Source organism: Apium graveolens, chromosome 5 (assembly GCF_009905375.1).
Source record: "Apium graveolens cultivar Ventura chromosome 5, ASM990537v1, whole genome shotgun sequence".
Taxonomy (NCBI): Eukaryota; Viridiplantae; Streptophyta; class Magnoliopsida; order Apiales; family Apiaceae; genus Apium; species Apium graveolens.
This window is the reverse complement of record NC_133651.1, coordinates 170,179,308-170,200,635: the sequence shown is the minus strand read 5'-3', so window position 1 is coordinate 170,200,635 and position 21,328 is coordinate 170,179,308.

The following is a 21,328-nucleotide window of genomic DNA, read 5'->3' as shown; positions in this document are numbered from 1 at the left end:
TTGTTCTTGGGCATGGATGATCTCCCCTCCTGTTGAGGCACTATTTTAGGACATTAAGGCACTAGGTTTGCTTTGGTAAGGGTTGGATGCTTGGTTATTAGGTTGGAGTTAAGGTGGAAAGGGATTAGTTAGTGTTTGTATTTTTTCCAGATTTGATGCACTAGTTTACGGGGAAGTTTTGAATGAGCATTTATTGTGCACATTGAAGCCCAAGCCACCAGAAGCTAGAACTAGGAGTATATAAAAGGTTTTAGGTGTTTTTTGGAGGTTTATAAGTCGTTTGGTTAGGTGCACGAGTGGAATCACAAAATCTGCCCAGCAGTGGACAGTTTTGTTGCAACTTAGAAATAGGAAGTTTTGACCATGTCATGAGTAGGCCCTCATTAGGCCCTGTTGGGACTTAGTTAGAGGGAGTGTCAGAGGAGTTTTTTCCAGCCATATTTCATAATATTTGAGTTAGAACCATGTGTCACAAGTTAGTTCAAGTCAGGGCATTTTCTGGCCAGAAAAATAGGGGAACCATGGACTTTAAGCTTAGGCCCAAGGAGGCCCAAGCTAGGCCCTTGAGCCACATCGAGTTTGGGAGATGCCTTATGGTCAGAAGAGTCTAGTGTAGAAGTTTTGGAGGTAAACTTGTAGTTTAAGAGTGTCTAATGCACTCAAGAAACCATAGATGTCATTCTGAAATTTTCCTTAGTGAGCACTTTCACTTATCACATAGTTTTAGAGCACTTATGAGTGAGACCTAGGTTGACCACTATGGTTCAAAGATAGTATAAAGCCAGTAGAATAAAAGGCCCAAGTGAGGGTCAATAGGTTTTGGATAGTTTAGTAAAGGCACATCGAGTTAGGAGGCCAAAATTTGGAGACTTTGTCTAGTTTAGCGATCAAGTGACTTAGTTGGGGATCGAGATCATCCAAGCCTAGTGCTGCATTATGGTGTGTGTAATATTATTTGATATTAAAATATGATATATGAGTATATGTGGCTATGTGTACTATTGTATTTATAAGGTGATTAGAAATTGCGTGCATATAGGCCCAAGTGCCATTTGTGTTTAATTTCGGGTTGTAAATAGGTTGAGTTGGTGAGAATATATTATAATGAGGTCATTATTATTTATGTAGGATCTCGAGACGAGGGTAAACTTTCCATAAAGGTCGAGTAAAGCTTCCAGTTGCTCCTACCTGCCAGACCAGTCCAGCCTTTCTCAAGGCAAGTGATTCAACCTGTATTTCGTTTACACTGCAAATGTGTGATAATTAGTTCATATATATTGATGCGAATATCCTGAGTTATCTTGATATACTTGAACCAAGCGATTCTTAAATCTATCTTTGTATTATATAGAAATGCCATGAACCCTCAAGTACATATTGTAAGTAGATCAAAAGTCATATCACGCTAGTATATCAAAGTAATTGGAATGCCATGATAAAATAAAGATTTGATATAATATTTGATTGATCCTCTTGATTATCATGCTATTGATTCCTAAAATATTGACATCTCACCCTGATGCTTGAACCCCAATAGAAACTTTACCTTGATACCTAAAAGCCAGATATTCTTTAAAGTTGTTCTTAATTGATTGATAACCCTTTTTCTTACCCTAAAGTTCGACAATCCTGATATACCCTGAGCTAAAGATCATTTTCTTCATACCTTAACACCCCTAGTATTCATGAAGCTTACCTTCTTGATGTTCTAGTACTTGTACCTTGTTGAAAACCATTGCTTTAAGCCTAGTTTGGCATTACTCTTTCATATTATCCAATAGCCTTGCTAAATCTCCTTGTCAAAGTTCTTGTATATGGAAACCTTTCAATTACCCTAATATAGTAAAGTCTAGTGGATCATGGCCCTGAAATTTGGTGACATATTTCCAGTGTTTCAAAGTTGATCTATAATCCCTTGATAAAAATGTTTACTACTTAAGTGATTTTATTATAAAATCGGCATCAGTTTTTGAAATGATTAAAATGTGGATTTTCAGTCCCAAAGGGGGATACATGTTTTCTTTGAATAGTGAATCTGGACTAAGACGCGAGTCATTTCCACACTTATATTGTAGGCTTAAAAGTTGCCTAGGGATCCCATTAATGTTTTAGAACCCAGCGAGGTTCGGGATTTCTTCGCGGCTGATCACCGGCTGTAATCCGTAGCGTCATAAAATGATTTTGATTAAGTTATGATTTTGAAAATGTTTTGATTCAAGCAAATGATGCCATCACCCAAAATTTCATCTCTTGTTATTATTAGTTATATCTTCGCATTGTCATTCTTTAATATATATCTCGATTTATGTTTCGTATCGTACTGTTTAGCACTTGTTGAGCATTTGGCTCACTCCTTACTTTAACCCTGATATTACAGCTAGCAGCTATGGTAAGATTCAAGCAGACAGCACGTAAGACTTGTGATGCCGATACGTATGTCCGAGCTCAGGTAGAATAAGAGATAGTTTTGTGTGAGGATTCGATATTAAAATCAGTTGTAATAGATGGTAGTGTTGGGCTGTTCCAAACCCTAAACTGTAAGATCTTGGATTCAGTTATATTTACTTTCTTTTAAATATTGTAATAGTTATATATTTTGTTTGTTAAGTTGGGGGTGTGACAAAAATATCCTAATTTTATCAAATATCAATACCCAAATATTAATATCAATCATCAAATAATTCACCAAAATTCACATAATAACCACATAATAATTATTTATTGATAAAAATAATTATATAATATATCTCAGATGTTACATCCCCCCCCTTAAAAGGATTCTGTCCTCAGAATCATGCTAATGAAACAGACCATGATAATTTCCAAGTATCTCTCTTATAATTTCTCAAGTTTTAACACTTTAATCACAACTCAACGGTCTCTTACCGGCATCAAATCTATCAGTAACTCACGTAACCTGAACCACATCTCCATTTCATACATATGAAGCTAAATTACTCTTTCTGGTTATGCACCTATGAATGTCTTATGAACTCATTATACCTGTGACAATAAGACCAACTCATTCATAATCATTCTATCTATCTCATTGTTTCAAAGGACTAACTTAATTTATATTAATCTACTTTTCTCTCTAATTCTAAGAATTTGTGTTCATGAACTTCCTATTTTCACTGACTGTTCTACCTTGATTTTCGGGTCTACTTCTGTTCGGTTAGTCTGGCTTATGATCATTTTCTAGTCATATTCGAGAATCTTTAATCGACCCCTCGTACTTTTCATTCGTCTACGCCCTCTATACCGAGCTCATGGCGTTTGATGCTTCGAAATGTCCTAAATCTATTCCAAAACTAAAAATTAAAGAAAAATCTCAGCAGTTGCATTTAACTCATCACTTTGTAGTGTATCTCAGTTCTTTCTCAATCATCATCAATTATATTCATCAAGCGAGAATCTTTTACTATCTGAGGGAAAATACATTAATTTGGAATAGAATGAATCAAAACTTTATCCAAATCTGAACTCGTGGTATTAGTACTCATTTTGTTGTCATATCAAATTAGATATCAATATAAACTTTGATGCTCACATCATTCCATACTGAAGTCAACATCAATCATCTATATTAATACCACCTTTGATACCCAACAACAAAATAAGTATCAGCATAACCCAGAAGCCGGATCAAAACCTGTTTTTCAGTTTCTAACTTTTCAAATTTCTTTACTCATTCCCCGGTAATCCTAATGATACTCACTATTTCTTTTCTACTCAAGACATTTGTCCTTAAATGGACCTTTCCCGTTTGGTAGTTAACCACACAACTGGAGCTCATAGTCAATTATAACCAGAATTCATACCTTCGAAGCTGAGAATGCAATTGCTACTTTCCAACCCTTTGCATGCATATCTTCAGACGTTCGACTTGATCTTCCTTAGTTCTTGAATTAGCGAGGATGTTATTAATAAATATAATTACACTATCCAAATACTCATGATATACTATGTTCATTTACTCTTCAGACTTACAATTTCTGATAATCGATGCGTAACTTCATACCTCCATTCTTTTTTTTCCATGATCACTTTTGTGCACAGCGCAAAACACTCTTTGTTTTATTATTCTTTCATTCCACATTTCTGAAGTTTTCCTTCACTCATTATTTCATCCCTATTGAGTCATACGATACAGGGCTTTTGACACCATCTTGACTCTGTGCAGTATCCGACGAGAAATTCTTACCTCATTCCCTGATGTAACCTTGGTAAATCATTCGCTCGAACCTCCGGAACTTCACTTTAATTTTTAAAGAATTTTAACATGAGATTCATTGTAACATTCTTCTCTAACAGTTCGTCATTAATACCTTTGTTTAATCTTTCCTGTTTACACGCATTTTTGGAATGAATTCCCATCTCCAATTATAGGGGTTTCACCTCATTCTCCTAACAGTTTTGGCACAACCGACGTTTCCAACTTGCATATATCCTGGATTATTTTATAAAATTTCTTTATCATCCTTCTGATTCCATTTCTTTTCTTTATTATTTCTCCATTCTCATTATTCATTATCTCTTTTAAACATAAGGAATCTCTTTTTATCGACAATATTAATCTGTTCATTATTAGGTAAGCCATTTCTGGAGTCTATACTGGAATGAAGGCTTTTATTCATAATATTTAAATTCTTACTAACAGAATTATTAAACTTCATCGATATCGATTTTTCTTAACCTCGCTTAAATCATCACTGATCGCATAATTGGCTTTCTCCAACTGATCAACATTTCTTTTTCTCGAGTTCACATGTGGACTTCGTCAGTCTCTGTTTTACATCGGATACTTGGATTTGCGAGTTTCCCAGCATTTCACAGTATCTTCCCTTAAATCGTAATTCGACATGGATGTACATTCACGTCCTTCATTGAGTATCATTACAGGGGGTAATATTTCTTTGCTCCATCTTGGATCTTCAGTTCTTGCAAATGTTCTCTCCACTAATTTACAGTAGCTTCCATTAAATCATCATCCGATATGGGTATACATCCAAGTCCTTCCTGGAACGCTATTACAGATGATAACAGCCCTTGTTTTGTCTTACACCTTCGGTTCCTGAAAATGCTTTTCTTGTTTAATACAAAAAGCCTGTTTATCCAGGTAAAACTTCGCACATGTTTGCAGTCCATCATGTTAATTCTATTAAACTTTCAATTTATGTTAATGCCATTAATTCCTCCAAATTACTATTTCGGATCTGAAAATCATGTTAGAGCTTGACTCAATCTAATTGAAATCGATCTCCATTTAACGAACCATTAGTTGGTAAAGTTGAACAATTAACGCCTTTAACTGATCACTTAAAATAAGTGCTGACTAGCTAACTGGAATCAAAGACCAATTATATAAAGTCGGTTTGGTCATAACAACTTTCTCAAGAATCGAGATCGCAATCATTTGGAGTACTGACGAGAACGACAATATACTTCTTTTTCCTTAATTGTAGGGTAATTTTTGAAAATTTGGGCAGCACTTCCCCTATATCATCGACTACCAGTTGGACTCAAGCCGACACCATCAATCAATCAAAGCATCCACAATCATACCCATCCACTTTTATCAACCAAATTCATCCATTCACCATAACTCAAACTGTAACATTTTGATCAGCACCTGTACTATTAACTGGCATAGCATCTATCTTTTGAATTGAACTAAGGTCTTGAACCAACAAGGATTAATATACTTTTCTCAGTTTTTTCAAAATATTACAAAATGTCATTAATGAATTTATCCCGTTGTTTTTCAAGGATTTTATTTCGCGATTTTTTTAACTTATTTCTTGTCATTACCAATTGTGTACAGTTACTTTTAAGAATTATGCCGCATCCTTCAACCAGTCATAACAATCATCTATCTTCGATGATACACATTCAATTTCATTAACTAATCTGTTTATCTTTTAATAACCACGCACGGTTTTCATTATTATCATCGTAATCTGATGGAAACTTAATCGTTATATCATTATTTCTTAAAAGATTTCACAATCGAGTCACCATTGCTTCATCTTCACTTATGTTTCCGTATCAAACTTTCGTCACTGGCTCGGCTATGGTGCTAAATTTATCATAACTTATTTAGTCATATTAGAGAACCTTACAATTTCCCGAAGGACACGTTCGAAATTTGGTTGCCATTAAGATTTCTTCTATCTTGAATATTTACAACAAATATCTTTCCGCAACGAAGGTATGCTTCTTGTATTAATTGCCTGTCTGAGTCATTGTTCAGAATTCCCTTGATATTCGATTGTCATCCCAATACTAGTTCACTGTGTTTGACGCGCATAGCTTTATTTCCTTATTTTATAATTAATTTATTTATTACGGTTCACTAATGATTCATTTCCCGTCAAAATCTTCTAATTTGTAGTGCATCGCGTTAACGCAATATACTGTACTGATGAGAATCTCGTAACAAGAACACCCATTTGATTTGATGTCTTTGTAACGACCACGATATCGGTGTAGCCATTCTTTCTTGCTCGCAGACATCCACCATTTATTGGATTGCATTCATATCTTTATTTGACATGTGATTCTATTTGCTACACGGAACTATTCCATTTCTTTTGAAATTGTCAAAGAACATACCCTATGCAAGAGGATAGTTTGTGAATAGGATTTTAATTGAAAATTAAATAAGGAATAACGATGCAACAACTGCTTGGGAGGAGCTGTAAGTCAATAAATTAAAGGATGAAGAATGAGTGAGGATTTGGATATGAATGAGACAACCATATTCGTACTCAAGACGGCCAGTCTTTCATATTATATGGCATACAACACATGATTACGTGGCGTCCCACCCGACTCTTCGTTATTTCGACAAAGCGTCATACCACAACACTGTTTGTCTCATACAGAAATCAATAATTTGAGAAAAGAAACGATTTAGAAGGAATACAATAAATTTTCTTTCGTTTTCGCCTCATATGATTTATTAACAGAAGAAGCTCATAAGTAATCAAGAATCAAGAAGAACATATGCTATCGTATTAGAAGAAAGAATGTCAGTGTTGATCACCTTCCACGCTTCGCCTACCTTTGCCTTCAGGATTGTTCGAATACAGGTTCACGATTCAAGTCACATTATTGCTTCCAAATGCTTTCTGGAAATGCCTTCACATCAAATGCTTCAATAATTTGATTTTAATCGCGTCCTTCCGAAATTTATAATCACTGCTTCAGATCTCATCTATGTCGCGTAAAATACCCATCGATCACGCAACGCCTCAATTTCGTCGATAGAAATATGATTATTCTTCAACCATCTAGAAGATTCTTTCATTTTCTTCATTCATCCTCTGTCCATTCGAATCATGAATCTCGTTAAATTTTAATAATGTCATGAATTGGGTAAATAATGTTTTAACTTGTTGATTTAATCATTAATACTATTAAACAAATTTTATGTTCGTTTTTCACGGAAACTTTTAAATTTTCTTCTTCTTACTAGTGGTTCTACTTGGTCCTCCAGATTAACAATACGGAATCTAATTCCATTCTTCATTTTAGGTCATTTTCTGTTTATAATAACAAGAACTTAAATAGTAATTTGACAGCCAAATTGTAAAACTTATTTCTTGCAAAAATCCTCTGAAAGTTGATTAAGAAAATCTTTTCCGAAATCTAATTTTAAAGTTTTGGAAATCCACTATTTGGTCGTCATTACTATATAAGTTACTTGCTATTTTTATAATTTACCAATGAAATGTCTAATTAAAAGAATGCCCATGTAAGGGTCTCTCCACCTTGGTACCTCTTCCACTTTTCCTTGGATTCTGCTCGCACTTATTAGTCAACGAAACTTCATTTACCGTTGTATACCATTTTATTCCTAACTCGAACCCAATGCTGACATCTGCCATTGTCTTTCATATTCTTGTCGTCGTCCTTGACGTTAGCTTACAACCAAGCATGCGATTCGATGTTCCGTTTATAGATAAGGTCGCATCTTCTTGCTAGTCTTACCTATACCTAGTAAGGTATATATCATTTCTTGTGTAGCTACCAATAATTGATAAGAGTCTTCTCGCAACGGTGGTGCCTTCAAAACTTGCAACGTCGGTTCTTCATTAGCTTCCATCGACTCATTACCTCCGACGTGGAGCTCGTTCTACTACCTAATTCCAAGTTAAATCGTAGCTTCTCTTACACAAATTCTTACAAGAATTGATCGCATATTCTTCAAAACCACATGAAAATTAGGATAACATACCCAATCTCCGTCGATCTGTCGATTCCTCATTACTGTAGGATCTGAGAAGTCAATATACCTATAGCGTTGCGATATTTGCCTTACACTTTCTCAACAATCCTATCTTACCAACTCCATATCAGATCTGCCAACCCTAATTCGCACTCAACTCAACTTAACATGAGTATGCCTAGGGTCTTTCCTACCTCATATGGCCTATTATTCCTATCTTACGCTCGCCTATTCTTATTTCAGAGACCAATAAACTGTAGCTCTGATGCCAACTTGTAACAACCCAAATCCGGGGTCAAGATTTGGTGTCACAAAATAATCTTTACATAAAATAAAAGAATATTCAATTAACCCATTGATTTCAGATCGTTTACAGGTTATGGTGTGAAACAAGAATTTAACCTTCTACAATTCACAACAACTAGAATACAAGTGTAAATACCTTTACACAAATGCTCTTGTCTTATTCTTCTAACATCTTCGATATCCCGAAGCGGAGATTTCCCTCTCTTCTGCTGTCTATCAAAGCTACTCCCTTTTATCCTTATCTGTTTCTGACAGAAATAAAATTTACAAAGCAAAAGTGAGCCAAAAATGCCCAGCAAGTATATAATTTGAGTTTCAAGCATTAATACCAAAGGAAAATTTTTCGGATAAAATCTTTAAACAATTTTAAACAATTCTATTTATTTGAGTGAATTGAGCGAATAAACATTGGCTGTTACCAGCCTTCAACAATAAATCCAAAAGTGACAAGCGATTCCCAAATTCTTCTCCAGAATCAGGGTTTTGGAATCTTAAAACCTTTCTAGAGAGAATGTCGTTAATGGTGATCAACAACAAATTAGACTGGACACTGTTCACACTTATACCCTGCTGATTAGTCAGGATACAGTGTAGATCTATACCCAACCGTACAGATCCATTCAGGTACCTAGGCTCTGTCACCCAAGGGTCCGGTCCATCCCCGGCCCATAGGATCCAGCTCATCACTGGTCCTCACAATAAACATCCAGCCCGTAGAGTGTTTTGATGTCAAATCATTTTGAATTCAAAACATCCCAATTCAGGGTTCGCAAATAACCCGAAAGAATGGGTGTTTGCTCAAGAGAGCAATCGAATTATAGGAACAAAATGAAAGGAACATGTATAATAAGAGTAATTGCAGCGAAATGTAAAGCATTTAACTATTCTGAACTTAGAATAGGAATGAATAAATAATTGCAGTATTTTAGGAGAAAGGTTAGGAATACTTGCCTCAATAAGCTTTAATCGCTACTACTAGTTGACTTTGGTTCGGTTTGGACGTTCGGCTTTATCGTCAAACTACTATCCCGTCCTGGATATAATCCCAACATTCAGGCCCTTCAATTGGAACTTCGTTGATCTCGATGTCTAATCACTAGATCGTTCCTAGTCCGATGTCGATACTCGGGTTTTCCGTCTAGGAATTACAAGGTTGAAATACCCTAATTCAGATAATCGCTTAAGCTCAATTTAAAACCACTATCACTTCTACCCATGTGATTTCATAACCCAACATATATTTATATGTATTATTAAAATTCACATAGCAATTAGGGTTCACATCTTCAAAACTCCGTTCAGTATTTATTTTCGGAAAATACGTATTCTCGTCGTTTTAAAAAATAGGTAATCGATTATTTATACATTTTTTTGTCTCAACCGCAATTAATTTCGTATAATATAACTATATATAGTTATTCGGTGTCTCCGATAATTATAGGTTACATTCCCGTATTTTTGGAATTAATTTCCCGAAAATCGGGCAGCGACTCCTCTGTTTGTCGGCCTACCCGTCGAAGCAATTCGACGTCAATCCAATCAAAACAACAACATCCAATCATAATTTAATTCATCAATCCCAACCACGAATACGAAATCAATTTATTAATTATTATTCATTTTTGTTTCGTAATTAATATCATGAACTAATTTATTCAATTTATAAATGTAGGACTCAGATAAAAATCATCATTGCCCACCGTCGACTCGCCGAGACTCATCGTCGACGGCGGTAAAATTCGTTGGTACCCGATTAATTCGGGTTTCCAAACGAATCCTACCGATAAAATTTTACTTTCACAAATATCGATTAATTTCATCAAGAATAATCTGCAAAAATCAGGAATTTCTGAAACCCGTGGTCACGCAAACACGCGCGGCCGGACAGGGAAGGACCAGGCGGCATACAGCCCAGCAAAACGGCTGCACACAACAATGAAACACAAAAAGCATCTCGACCTTGTTAATTGAACAACACATGCATATATACAACCATATATGTGTATATGTATATAATCCAACAGGACTAACCCGAAGCAACAACCGGACAAGCGGTAGTAGCCGGAAATCAAGGCGGCCGGAAAAGAAATAGAGGCAGCGGACAGAGAAACGGAGGAGGGAGGGAGAGGGAACACAGAGAGATAAGAGATTGACAGAGAGAGAGGAGTGCAGAGATATCGAGAGAGGAGAGATTTAGGCGAGTGAGAGACGACTGAAATGGGGGTTGGGGAAAGAGGGGTGGTGTGAATTTTATCTGTTTTATTTTGTTTTGTTTTTTTCATTGAAATTATATCTTTATTATTTATTAACTTCTCACTCGTATTCTCGTAATTTTAACGAAATAGTTGCACGTCAAAATTTATCGGGAAAAATCATAAATTACATACCAAAATTTCCAGAATATTCAAGATTTAGCATAATAAAAGTTTTATGATTTTTGAATCATTTTTGGAATTTACATCAGACCCGTATTTTAACAAATTAACGAATGAACGCGCAGTTGAATAAAAGCCAGAAAATTTCTGAAGTTATTTTAAAAATCACGAAATATTCCAAACTTAATAAAATAAAATTTTCATGATTTTTGAAGTATTATGAAATTAAATACTGATTTTACAATTAAAAAAATCATAAAATCATTTAACGATAAATAATCAATAAAATATTGATTTCTAAATTTTATAAACTCCTAAAAATAAGAAAATTACTTTAAAAAATAATTTTAGAATTTTTTTTAGCATTTATAAGAATAAATATCCAGTAAAATTACTTTAAAAAATGAATTACATGCATGTAGCTCGATAATTAATTATAAAATTAATCTTCGCAACCAACAAACCACAAAGAATTAGTAATACATCAACACATAACTGACAGAACCATCACATATTTTATTTGTTTAATAATTCAATAATTATATTTACATATCGGTCCGAAAATAGGTTATTTAGCCACTAAGTAACTAATAATGAAACAATTTTAATACCAGATTTGGACAATTATCAAAACAGATCCTCTTATAAAACACTTTGTACAAAAATAAGATAGTAATGTCTCGCCTTTTAAGAATATGGATTCTCATCGATATATAAAATGATTAGCGTATCGAAAATTTCACACCGAGACTCGTACAGGTCAAACCGTACCCCGGATCGAAAAAGTCAAAAGACGGTATGTGTTCAGAATTATCAGATTAGATTAGGAAGGAGTTTTCGGAAGGGTTTCGGGTTGTAAAAACGCAAAAGTAGTTGAAGTGGAACGATTTCTGATTCTAAAAAGAAATTTTATAATTATATAAAAATAATCATTATTAATTCTATAAATTCTTATAAATTCACATAATAATTCAAAAATTCCCAGAAAAATACCAAAATTATCTATATTTTATTCTGGATAATTAAAGATTAAAATGTCCTAATATTTTCAAATATCAATACCCAAATATTAATATCAATCATCAAATAATTCACCAAAATTCACATAATAATTATTTATTGATAAAAATAATTACATAATATTTCTCAGACGTTACACGTATTATACTTATTCTAAATCTTGTGATTTTTATAAATTAGGGTGTATGTCCTATTTAAAATTTCATTAAGTCATGTTCGTATTATATTTATTCTAACTCTTGTGATTTTTATAAATTACTTTTGCTTATGCTTATCTCTTACCTGTGAACTCTATACGTAATTGTATTTGACATTGTTGATTCTTTTAGACATGAAAAACCTTGATATTGTCGAAATTTGTCTCCATTTATCATATGTTTTTTTCTATTCCGAGTCTTAGATTTTTGTTTTAAGCCTGCACACATTTTTTTATGTGTCATCCTATTAAGAATTAAAAAAATCAGTTGTGTCTTTATTTAGTATGGAGAGTTGATTAAGTTGTGAAACTTGATTACCATATTGATATGGTAAAAGAGAGTTGGTGTCTTTAAGTAGTATAACATGCAAGTGTAGTGCACAACTACTAAGGCATGTGGGTGCGCATGGGTGTAGTGTGGGCCTCGCGCGTACACACACGCGCGCGCAGCCGCCGCCTCACCTCGCCTCGCCTCACCACGTCACGACACGACTCGGGTCGGGTCGGGTCGAAGGGCGATTTGGGCGAATGTCTTGGCGTCTCGTGTACGCGAGGCTACCTGGATGAGGGATTTTACTATTGTTTTAATTAAACAAATAGTGACTTAATATAATATTTTAATATAAATATTATGTGTTAGAATTTGTTAGTGGGCTTAGAATTTACTTATGGCATGGGCTTGGTAAATTGGGCCTGTCTAACGGTTACAATTCCAATTAATATTCATACTAAAATATGTTTTAAGTGAAATATTTTATTTTAATTAAAACTGACCAATTACATTTTTTTGGTTATAAATAAGAAAAATGTTTTTAATATACAGATATATACACACATCTGTAAAACCCTAGAAGCCTCGCCTTATCTGCCATATCTCTCTCTGAAAATATACATACTTACATAGGTTTTTTTGGGTGACTGAGGTCTGATAGCCATTGAACATTATGTTGTTGTGAGATCGGTGTTCTGTTGTTGTTTTATTTTGGGAGGGTTATTGCAGGCTCTGAACACAGTAAGTGAGAGCAATAAACTCTTCAAGAACAGCCTCTTCCTGTTAAGAGGTTGGTGACCTAGCTGTGTTGAAAGCTTCAATACGATAAGCTTTCTTTTTCGTCTTGTTTTGTTTTTATAATTTTTGATTATATTACGTTTTCAACCTTCATGTTTTATTTTCGTCATTGGTGTTTTTGCCTTGTTCTTGTTATTTATGATATAACTTCCTCGTGTTAGTTTAGTCGTAGTACTATTTATTTTCCCAACATTCTTGAAGAGTTTATCTGTTCTATAGTAATTTAATAAGATGGTTAATGAAAGTGAGACTCCTGTTAATGTTGATAAGACTTCTGTTATTGTTGGTTCTGCTTATGGAGTTACCGCGTCCGTCATAGATTGGACCACGTACATATTTCCTAAGCCTATTGATTTATCGGGCATGCCTGATAAATTCAGTGGGGGGCTTCTTTTTCTCGCTGGAAGAAAAGGATGAAGCTCTGGTTAACTGTTAAGGGTCTATGGCCGGTGGTGTAGTATGATCCTCCGGTTGTGGATCAAGAAAAGGCTGAAACTATGACGGTTAATGCGCTATGGGCTGAGAAGGATTGGGTGGCTAGGGAAGCCATTCTGGCTGCTATAGTGAACACTCTGTTTGATGTTTATTCTTCGGATGCCTATAGTGCTAAACAGTTGTGGGAGAAGTTGGACCAAACCCATAATACTGATTGTCAAGGTCTTGAGAAGTATTATGTGGCGAGGTTTCTTGAGTTCAAGCTGGTGGATACCAAATCCATGACTAAGCAAGTACATGAGTTTGAAATGTTGGTGCATGCTTTGGGTGAGTCTGGAATGGACATACCTGAGAAGTTTGAGATGATGGTTGTGATTGAAAAGGTCCCTAAGTCTTGGGAGGAGTTTGCTCTCTCCCTGAAAAGACAAAAAGGAGAGATCACATGGAAAAACCTTATGCTGGATAACTCTGTGCAGGAACAACACAAGTCCAAACAAGGACATGTGATGCCTATTGAACATGGGATCGAAGGTGAACGTAGTGACTGTTGGGAAGAAAAGGAAATATGTCAATAAGAAGGATAACACTAAACCTAAAACTGACAAGAACAAGGATAAGAAACCAAAGGCAAATAACCCATGTTGGTCTTATGGACAGGTTGGTCATTGGAGCAAGGGCTGTCCTGTGAAGAAAGCGAAGAAAGCTGGAGTGGTAGCTCAAGCAAACACCGTGCTTGGACTTGCAACCACTAGTGGGCCTATGGCTAGCATGGTTGTTGGTGAGGTTGTTGCCTCTGAAGCCAATGGCGGGTATGTTAACTACAACCCTGAACTACTTTCCACTTATCTGTCTAATGAATGGTTGATTGATACTGGAGCTAATATGCATATTTGTGTTGATATTACTCTGTTTGTATCTTATCAACAGACTCATGGAGTGACAGTGACGATGGGGAATGCTAGTGCTACACAAGTGCTTGGAATAGGAAACATGGACCTGAAGTTTGCTTCTGGGCGGATTCTATCTCTCATTAGAGTGCATCATGTTCCCTCTATTCGTAGAAATATTATTAGTGGAAGCTGTTTAGTTAAAAATGGCTTTGAACTTTCTCTAAAATGTAATAAATTAGTTATTACACATACTGGTACCTTTTTTGGCAAGGTTTACTTGTTTGATGATTTATTTTTAATAAATGTGGAGCCTGTTTTGGGCAGTTTTATTAATGATAGTGTTGCACCTTCTGTTAATTGTGTAGAATCATCTGATTTGTGGCACCTACGACTTGGTCATTGAAATTTTGGTGCTCTAAAGAATATGATGAATTTAAAATTGACTCCAAAGCATGATATTTATAATAAAACTAAATGTCAAGTATGTGTGACTACTAAACAAACAAGTGATGACTCCAAAACATTTATCTATTTTGAGCTGAGAATAGGAAAAACAATACTTGAATGAAAAGATTTAAAATAAATATCACTTGAAAAATAAGTGATGATAGGGATACTTGCCTTTGAGATTTAGCAGTTAGTCACACTCGCAATGACGCACCTATTCTGACATTGTGTCTCAAAACATCACCGCCTTTATTCTACTAATCCTTTGGTTTGCTGCTCATGCAGTGTTGCAATATTTCATATTATTCAACTCTAGCCTTTATCCACTTCATCGGGTCCTGATCGTCTTGAAATACTCGTATCTATAATTAGAAAATAACACTTTAATCGTCTAAATGATAATTACTCGACGAGTTGCGCGTCAAAACCCTATTGTCTACCCATACGATAGCCCGCACATAAAGAAGACAATCAAATACAAGACTCTTGACTCATATACACACCTAATTCATATTGCTCGTAAATACATAACTCACGTATCACATAATTCATATCACATATGACTCGGTTCGCCAAAAGGTTCGACTCAATACCTTTAAAACTGAAATCGGGTCAAAAATATGATTTTCCAGTCAATACGCGACTCCGAATCGATTTACAAAACAAGAAACCTTTCTAAACAAAAAGGTTTTGGGTCTCGAAAGTATTTCTATTGAAAGTAGAATATTTTTCTGAGTCTGTACGCGTTCGTATCGTATTAAACGAACGAACGTTTTATTTTCTACGAATAAAATATGAATAATTAGGAATAAATCAATTAATAATAAAATTAATTTATTTTTAAATACCAAAATATAATTTTTAAAAGCTTAAAAATAATTTTTAGGAAATATTTGAATTAATTATAAATAATTTACTTTTATTTAACTATTTATAAATAAAATTAATTGATTAAATAATTTAATCAATTTATTAAACTCATAAATAATTAAATAAAATAAGTTATAAACAATTAAATCAAATTGAATTTTTGAAAATAATAAAAGAAAATTAATTTTAAATTTAAAATAATTAAGAAAATAATTTTTTTAGAATTATAAATAATTACTAAATGATTTTTAAAATAAAAAAAATGGTTCTAGAAAATAAGAATGAATTTAGATTTAAAAATAAAAAGAATTAGGCAGAAACAGGTTTCAGGTTGGGGATTTGGGATAACTTGGATCAAACTCAGGTTTCCAATCAGGTTGGAAACGGGTCCTCAAGAACCCTAACCGGGTCGGGTCAAAACCCGCCGGAAACTGGGGTTGAACCCAGAATCCAGTAGGCTTTGCCGGACTCCGGCCAGCCCGAAAATAGTCAATTTGGTCTCGTTTTTCAGCGATAATGAATCAAAATTCCCCCACCACTCTAAACAATCCATAACAGCCGCAATTGCCCCAGAGCTCAACGATTTCCGGTGACAACACCATGAAAACCGGCGAGTCGAGCTCCAGGTCCGGCGAACAACAATTCTGACAATTCCTAACCCTTAAATTCTTTACAATACGTTCCTAGTAATCGCAATATCAACAATTCAAGAACAAATTCAGAAAAATAAAATTATGAATCGATTAAACTTAAAAACTCGGACTAACATCAATCGAATACAATCATACACAAAATCTATATGTACGGCTTCGAATTAATATGGTAAACATGTTCTTAGCATAAAAAACAATCACAACAGTCCCAAAATCATGAATCAATTCGAATCAAAAATGACAAAAATGACGAACATCGTTTTTGCGAAATACCGAACCTTAGTTCGAGATGTTTACACCAAAAGAACGGCCTTAAATCTAGCTTTGATTTGCAATTAAAATCATATCGAACGGATGTCTCTAGCTAAATCAATCGATCAATTATCTGATGAACAAACCATAGCCCCAATTTCTAATTTTCTGGATATTAATGTTATTTTTAGTAAATTATGAAAATAAAATAAAGTAAAATAATTAAAATATGTTATTTATACTACCTGAAAATAAATACCCAGAAATCAAATAAGGGTTTTTTATAACCCAGTTAAAATAATTAGGCCAAAAAAAAATTATTACGGGGAATAATTTTAAAAGCCATAAAATACAAAATTTATATCAAAATTTCCCAAAAATTGCGAATAATTCAAAAATGTAGAAATACTAGGTTTTTAAAATATGAATGATTTTATAAAAATAAAAACATAAATTTTGTGGGCTTTAACGTCCCGGTGGGTCCCGTTCCGTTGATTTTTGAAAAACAGATACGACTCTTAAATTAACAAAAAGCGCCGAAAATATATAAAATATATTTAAATGCATATAAAACGAGATAAATCGAGTACCTTGATAAATACGAGTCCAGATTGCAGATCGATTCATATAAATGCAGTTTAAACACATAACGGGTATTCTATTCGGTATCGGATCCGAAAATATAACACTTAGCCGCTAAGTAACTGTTAGATATATTTGATAATGTCATGGCTAATATGTCTTATGTTTAGCTTTCAGATCTTGTGTGAACAGGATAGATCAGTACTTAACTGTTGATCAGTACTTATACTGGAAGTCAGGACTTAAGGATATCAGTACTTATATTATCAGGAGATAATCATCAGAAGATAGATATCAGAACTTAAGTACTGAAGGACAAACAGATAAGGACAGTAGCTGATTAAAGGAAAGAAGATAGAGATAAAACATAAGAAGAGATATGCATGAAGAAGGAATTCCGTGAAGAATGGAATACTTGGAATAGAAGATATCTGATTGATATATTTTAGGAAGCAGAATTATATTCCATGTCAATTAGCGATTATCTTGTAACTGTGTAGTATATAAACACAGGCATAGGGTTTACACTATAAGTGTTATCATTATCGAAGTTATTATTCTATATAACCCTAGCAGCTCTCGTGATATTTGTTCATCACTGAGAGGTAACAGTTCTATATTGTAACAGAGTTTATTGTTTAAATAAAGTTTGTTTTCTGTTACTCAAGTTCTTTAAGTTCGATTTGAGTGTGTGTGACCTAACAATTGGTATCAGAGCCTATCTGTTAACTTACATACAGTTAAAGATCCAAACACAATCATGTCGGACACAGAAACTCCAACTAAGCCTACCACAACTGAGGAACCACCAAAGACACAAATTCAGAGTCGGTATGAGACCATCAGATTCCCCATACTGAGACCATCTGAATATCCCATATGGAAGGTTAGGATGACCATGTTCCTGGAAGCAACAGATCCAGAATACCTGGATAGAATCAAGGAAGGTCCTCACAAACCAACCAAACTCGCTGTTGCAGTTGCAGGTGAAGCAGCAACGACCGTACCAAAGGAGAAGAGTGATTATACTGCTGAGGACATAGCATCAATTGCTAAGGATGCTAAGGTACGACACTTACAGCATAGTGCCATTGATAATGTAATGTCAAACAGGGTAATCAACTGCAAGACTGCTAAGGAGATATGGGATGCTCTGGAAACAAGATGTCAGGGAACTGACACAATTAAGAAGAACAGGAAGACAATACTCACTCAAGAGTATGAACACTTTGACTCAAAGACTAATGAGTCATTGAATGATTTATATGATAGATTTGTCAAACTTTTGAATGATTTGTCACTGGTTGATAAAGAGTATGATCTTGAAGATTCAAACCTTAAGTTCCTGTTAGCTCTTCCTGAATGTTGGGATTTGAAGGCAACGACAATAAGAGACAACTACAATCTTGATGAAACAACTCTTGACGAAATCTATGGAATGCTCAAGACACACGAGCTGGAGATGGAACAAAGAAGCAAGAGGAAAGGAGGAAAGTCAAGGACAGTTGCTCTTAAGGCTGAAGAAGAATTTCCCAAAGCAGCTTCCTCAAAGAAAGACAAGGGTAAAGCTCTTTTCATAAAGTCTGATACTGAGTCATCAAGTTCTGAGAGTGATGATAACTCAGATTCTGAAAGCTTGCCTGAGACTGATGCTGATGAGGAGATGATGAAACTGTGTGCTCTTATGGTGAAAGGAATCACAAAGATTGCATACAGGAAGTTCAGGAAGGGAAAGAAGTTTCCCAGGAAAAGCATAAGTTCTGATAAGAAGAATTTCAGATAATCTGAAGGAAGAGGAGGAAAGTCTGACAGAGGAGATTACACCAATGTTAAATGCTATAACTGTGGTGAGAAAGGTCACATATCTCCTGACTGCAAGAAGGTAAAGGGTGACAAAGGCAAGGCTCTTGTCACAAAGCAGAAAAGCTGGAGAGACACCTCAGACTCTGAAAGTGAGGAGAACTATGCATTAATGGCAAATGCTGATAAAGAAAGTGTTGAGAGCAGTTCTGAAGCTGCTGAAACAAAGGTACCTCAGACTACTTATGCTTTTCATACTGATGATATTAATGAGTTGAGAAGATATCTTAAAACCATGTTTGTTAGCTATAGAGATCAAACTTTAACATGTGAAAGATTAACTTCTGAAAATCTTGCATATAAGAAAAGAAATGATTTCTTAGAAAAAGAGTTAGTCATATTCCACCAAACTCAGAAGGATAGAGATGATGCTTTTTATGTTAGGGATGAAGTGCTAAAAATGAATGAATCTCTAAAAACTGAGTTAGAAAAGGAAAGAGATATAATCAGGACTTGGACTAACTCTGGCAGAACAACTCAAAATTTGCTAAGTAGTGAAAATTGGAAAGAAGGCTTAGGTTATGGAGAAAATAAGAATGATAAAGGAACTGAAGAAATTAAGCCTGTTGTTAAGCAAAAGCCAAAGTTAAAACCTGTTAAGTTTGTAACTGTAAAGTCTGATAATGAGAAATCAGAAGTTAAAAAGGAATTAACTTCTGACAAACTAAAACAGGAAAAGACAGCTGAAGTAAACATAGGCTTAATGACAAAGAAGCAGCTTAAGCATAAGCTGAAAGATGTCAAGAATGCAAACAAGGTAAAATCACCTAGGAAAAATAGGAATGGAAAGGAAGGTGTGAATAAAAGCAATGATTATAAACCTGTTCCTGATGCACCTAGGAAAACATGTCATAACTGTGGAAGTTCTAACCATTTGGCTTCTTTTTGCAGGAAAAATAAGAATATTAACTCCTTACCTTCGAAATCAGGAGTTAAGAGTCACTCAGTTAGATACAAACCACAAAATCCTTGTTTTCATTGTGGTAGTTTATGGCATTCCATTTATACTTGTAAGGAATATCATAGTCTGTACTATGATTATTATCAAATAAAACCTTCTTTGAAGAAAGTTTCCATTGTTCCTTCTAGTATAAATTCTGATTCAAAGTCTGATAATGTAAATTCTGATAAGAAAAATGTTAACATAAACTCTGATGCTAAATCCGCTGCAAATGTTAACAAACTTAATAAGACCAAAGGATCCAAGCAAGTCTGGGTCCTTAAAACTAATAATTAGTGGTCTTTATGATTGCAGGGCAACAGGAAAAATATTCTAGTTCTGGACAGTGGATGTTCAGGTCATATGACTGGAAATAAGGCCCTGCTATCAGACTTTGTGGAGAAAGCTGGCCCAAGTGTTTCTTATGGAGATGGCAACATTGGAAAAACATTGGGATATGGCAATATCAATCTTGGGAATGTCATCATTAAAGAAGTAGCTCTGGTCTCAGGACTTAAACACAACCTTCTGAGTATAAGTCAAATCTGTGACAGAGGTTATCATGTTGATTTCTTTGAAGAACACTATGAAATTGTGAGTAAATCTAAAGGCAAAGTTGTTCTGAAAGGATATAGACGTGGTAACATTTATGAAGCTAAGCTTTCAACAAGTACTGATGGCTCTGCAATCTGTCTGTTAAGTAGAGCATCAATTGAAGAAAGCTGGAATTGGCATAAGAAACTCTCTCATTTAAATTTCAACAATATAAATGAACTGGTCAAGAAAGATCTTGTGAGAGGATTGCCAAACACAGTATTTGCTCCTGATGGTCTTTGTGATTCATGTCAGAAAGCCAAACAAAGAAAATCTTCATTCAAGAGCAAGACTGAATCATCAATTCTTGAGCCTTATCATCTTATACATGTTGATCTATTTGGTCCAGTAAATGTCATGTCTATTGCAAAGAAGAAGTATGCGTTAGTCATAGTGGATGAGTTCACCAGATACACATGGGTGTATTTCTTGCACACAAAAAGTGAAACTGCATCTATCTTGATTGATCATGTCAAACAGCTGGATAAAATGGTCAAAGATTCTGTGAAAATTTTAAGGAGTGATAATGGCACTGAGTTCAAGAATTTGATAATGGAAGAGTTCTGCAAAAGCCATGGAATAAAGCAGGAATTTTCTGCTCCTGGA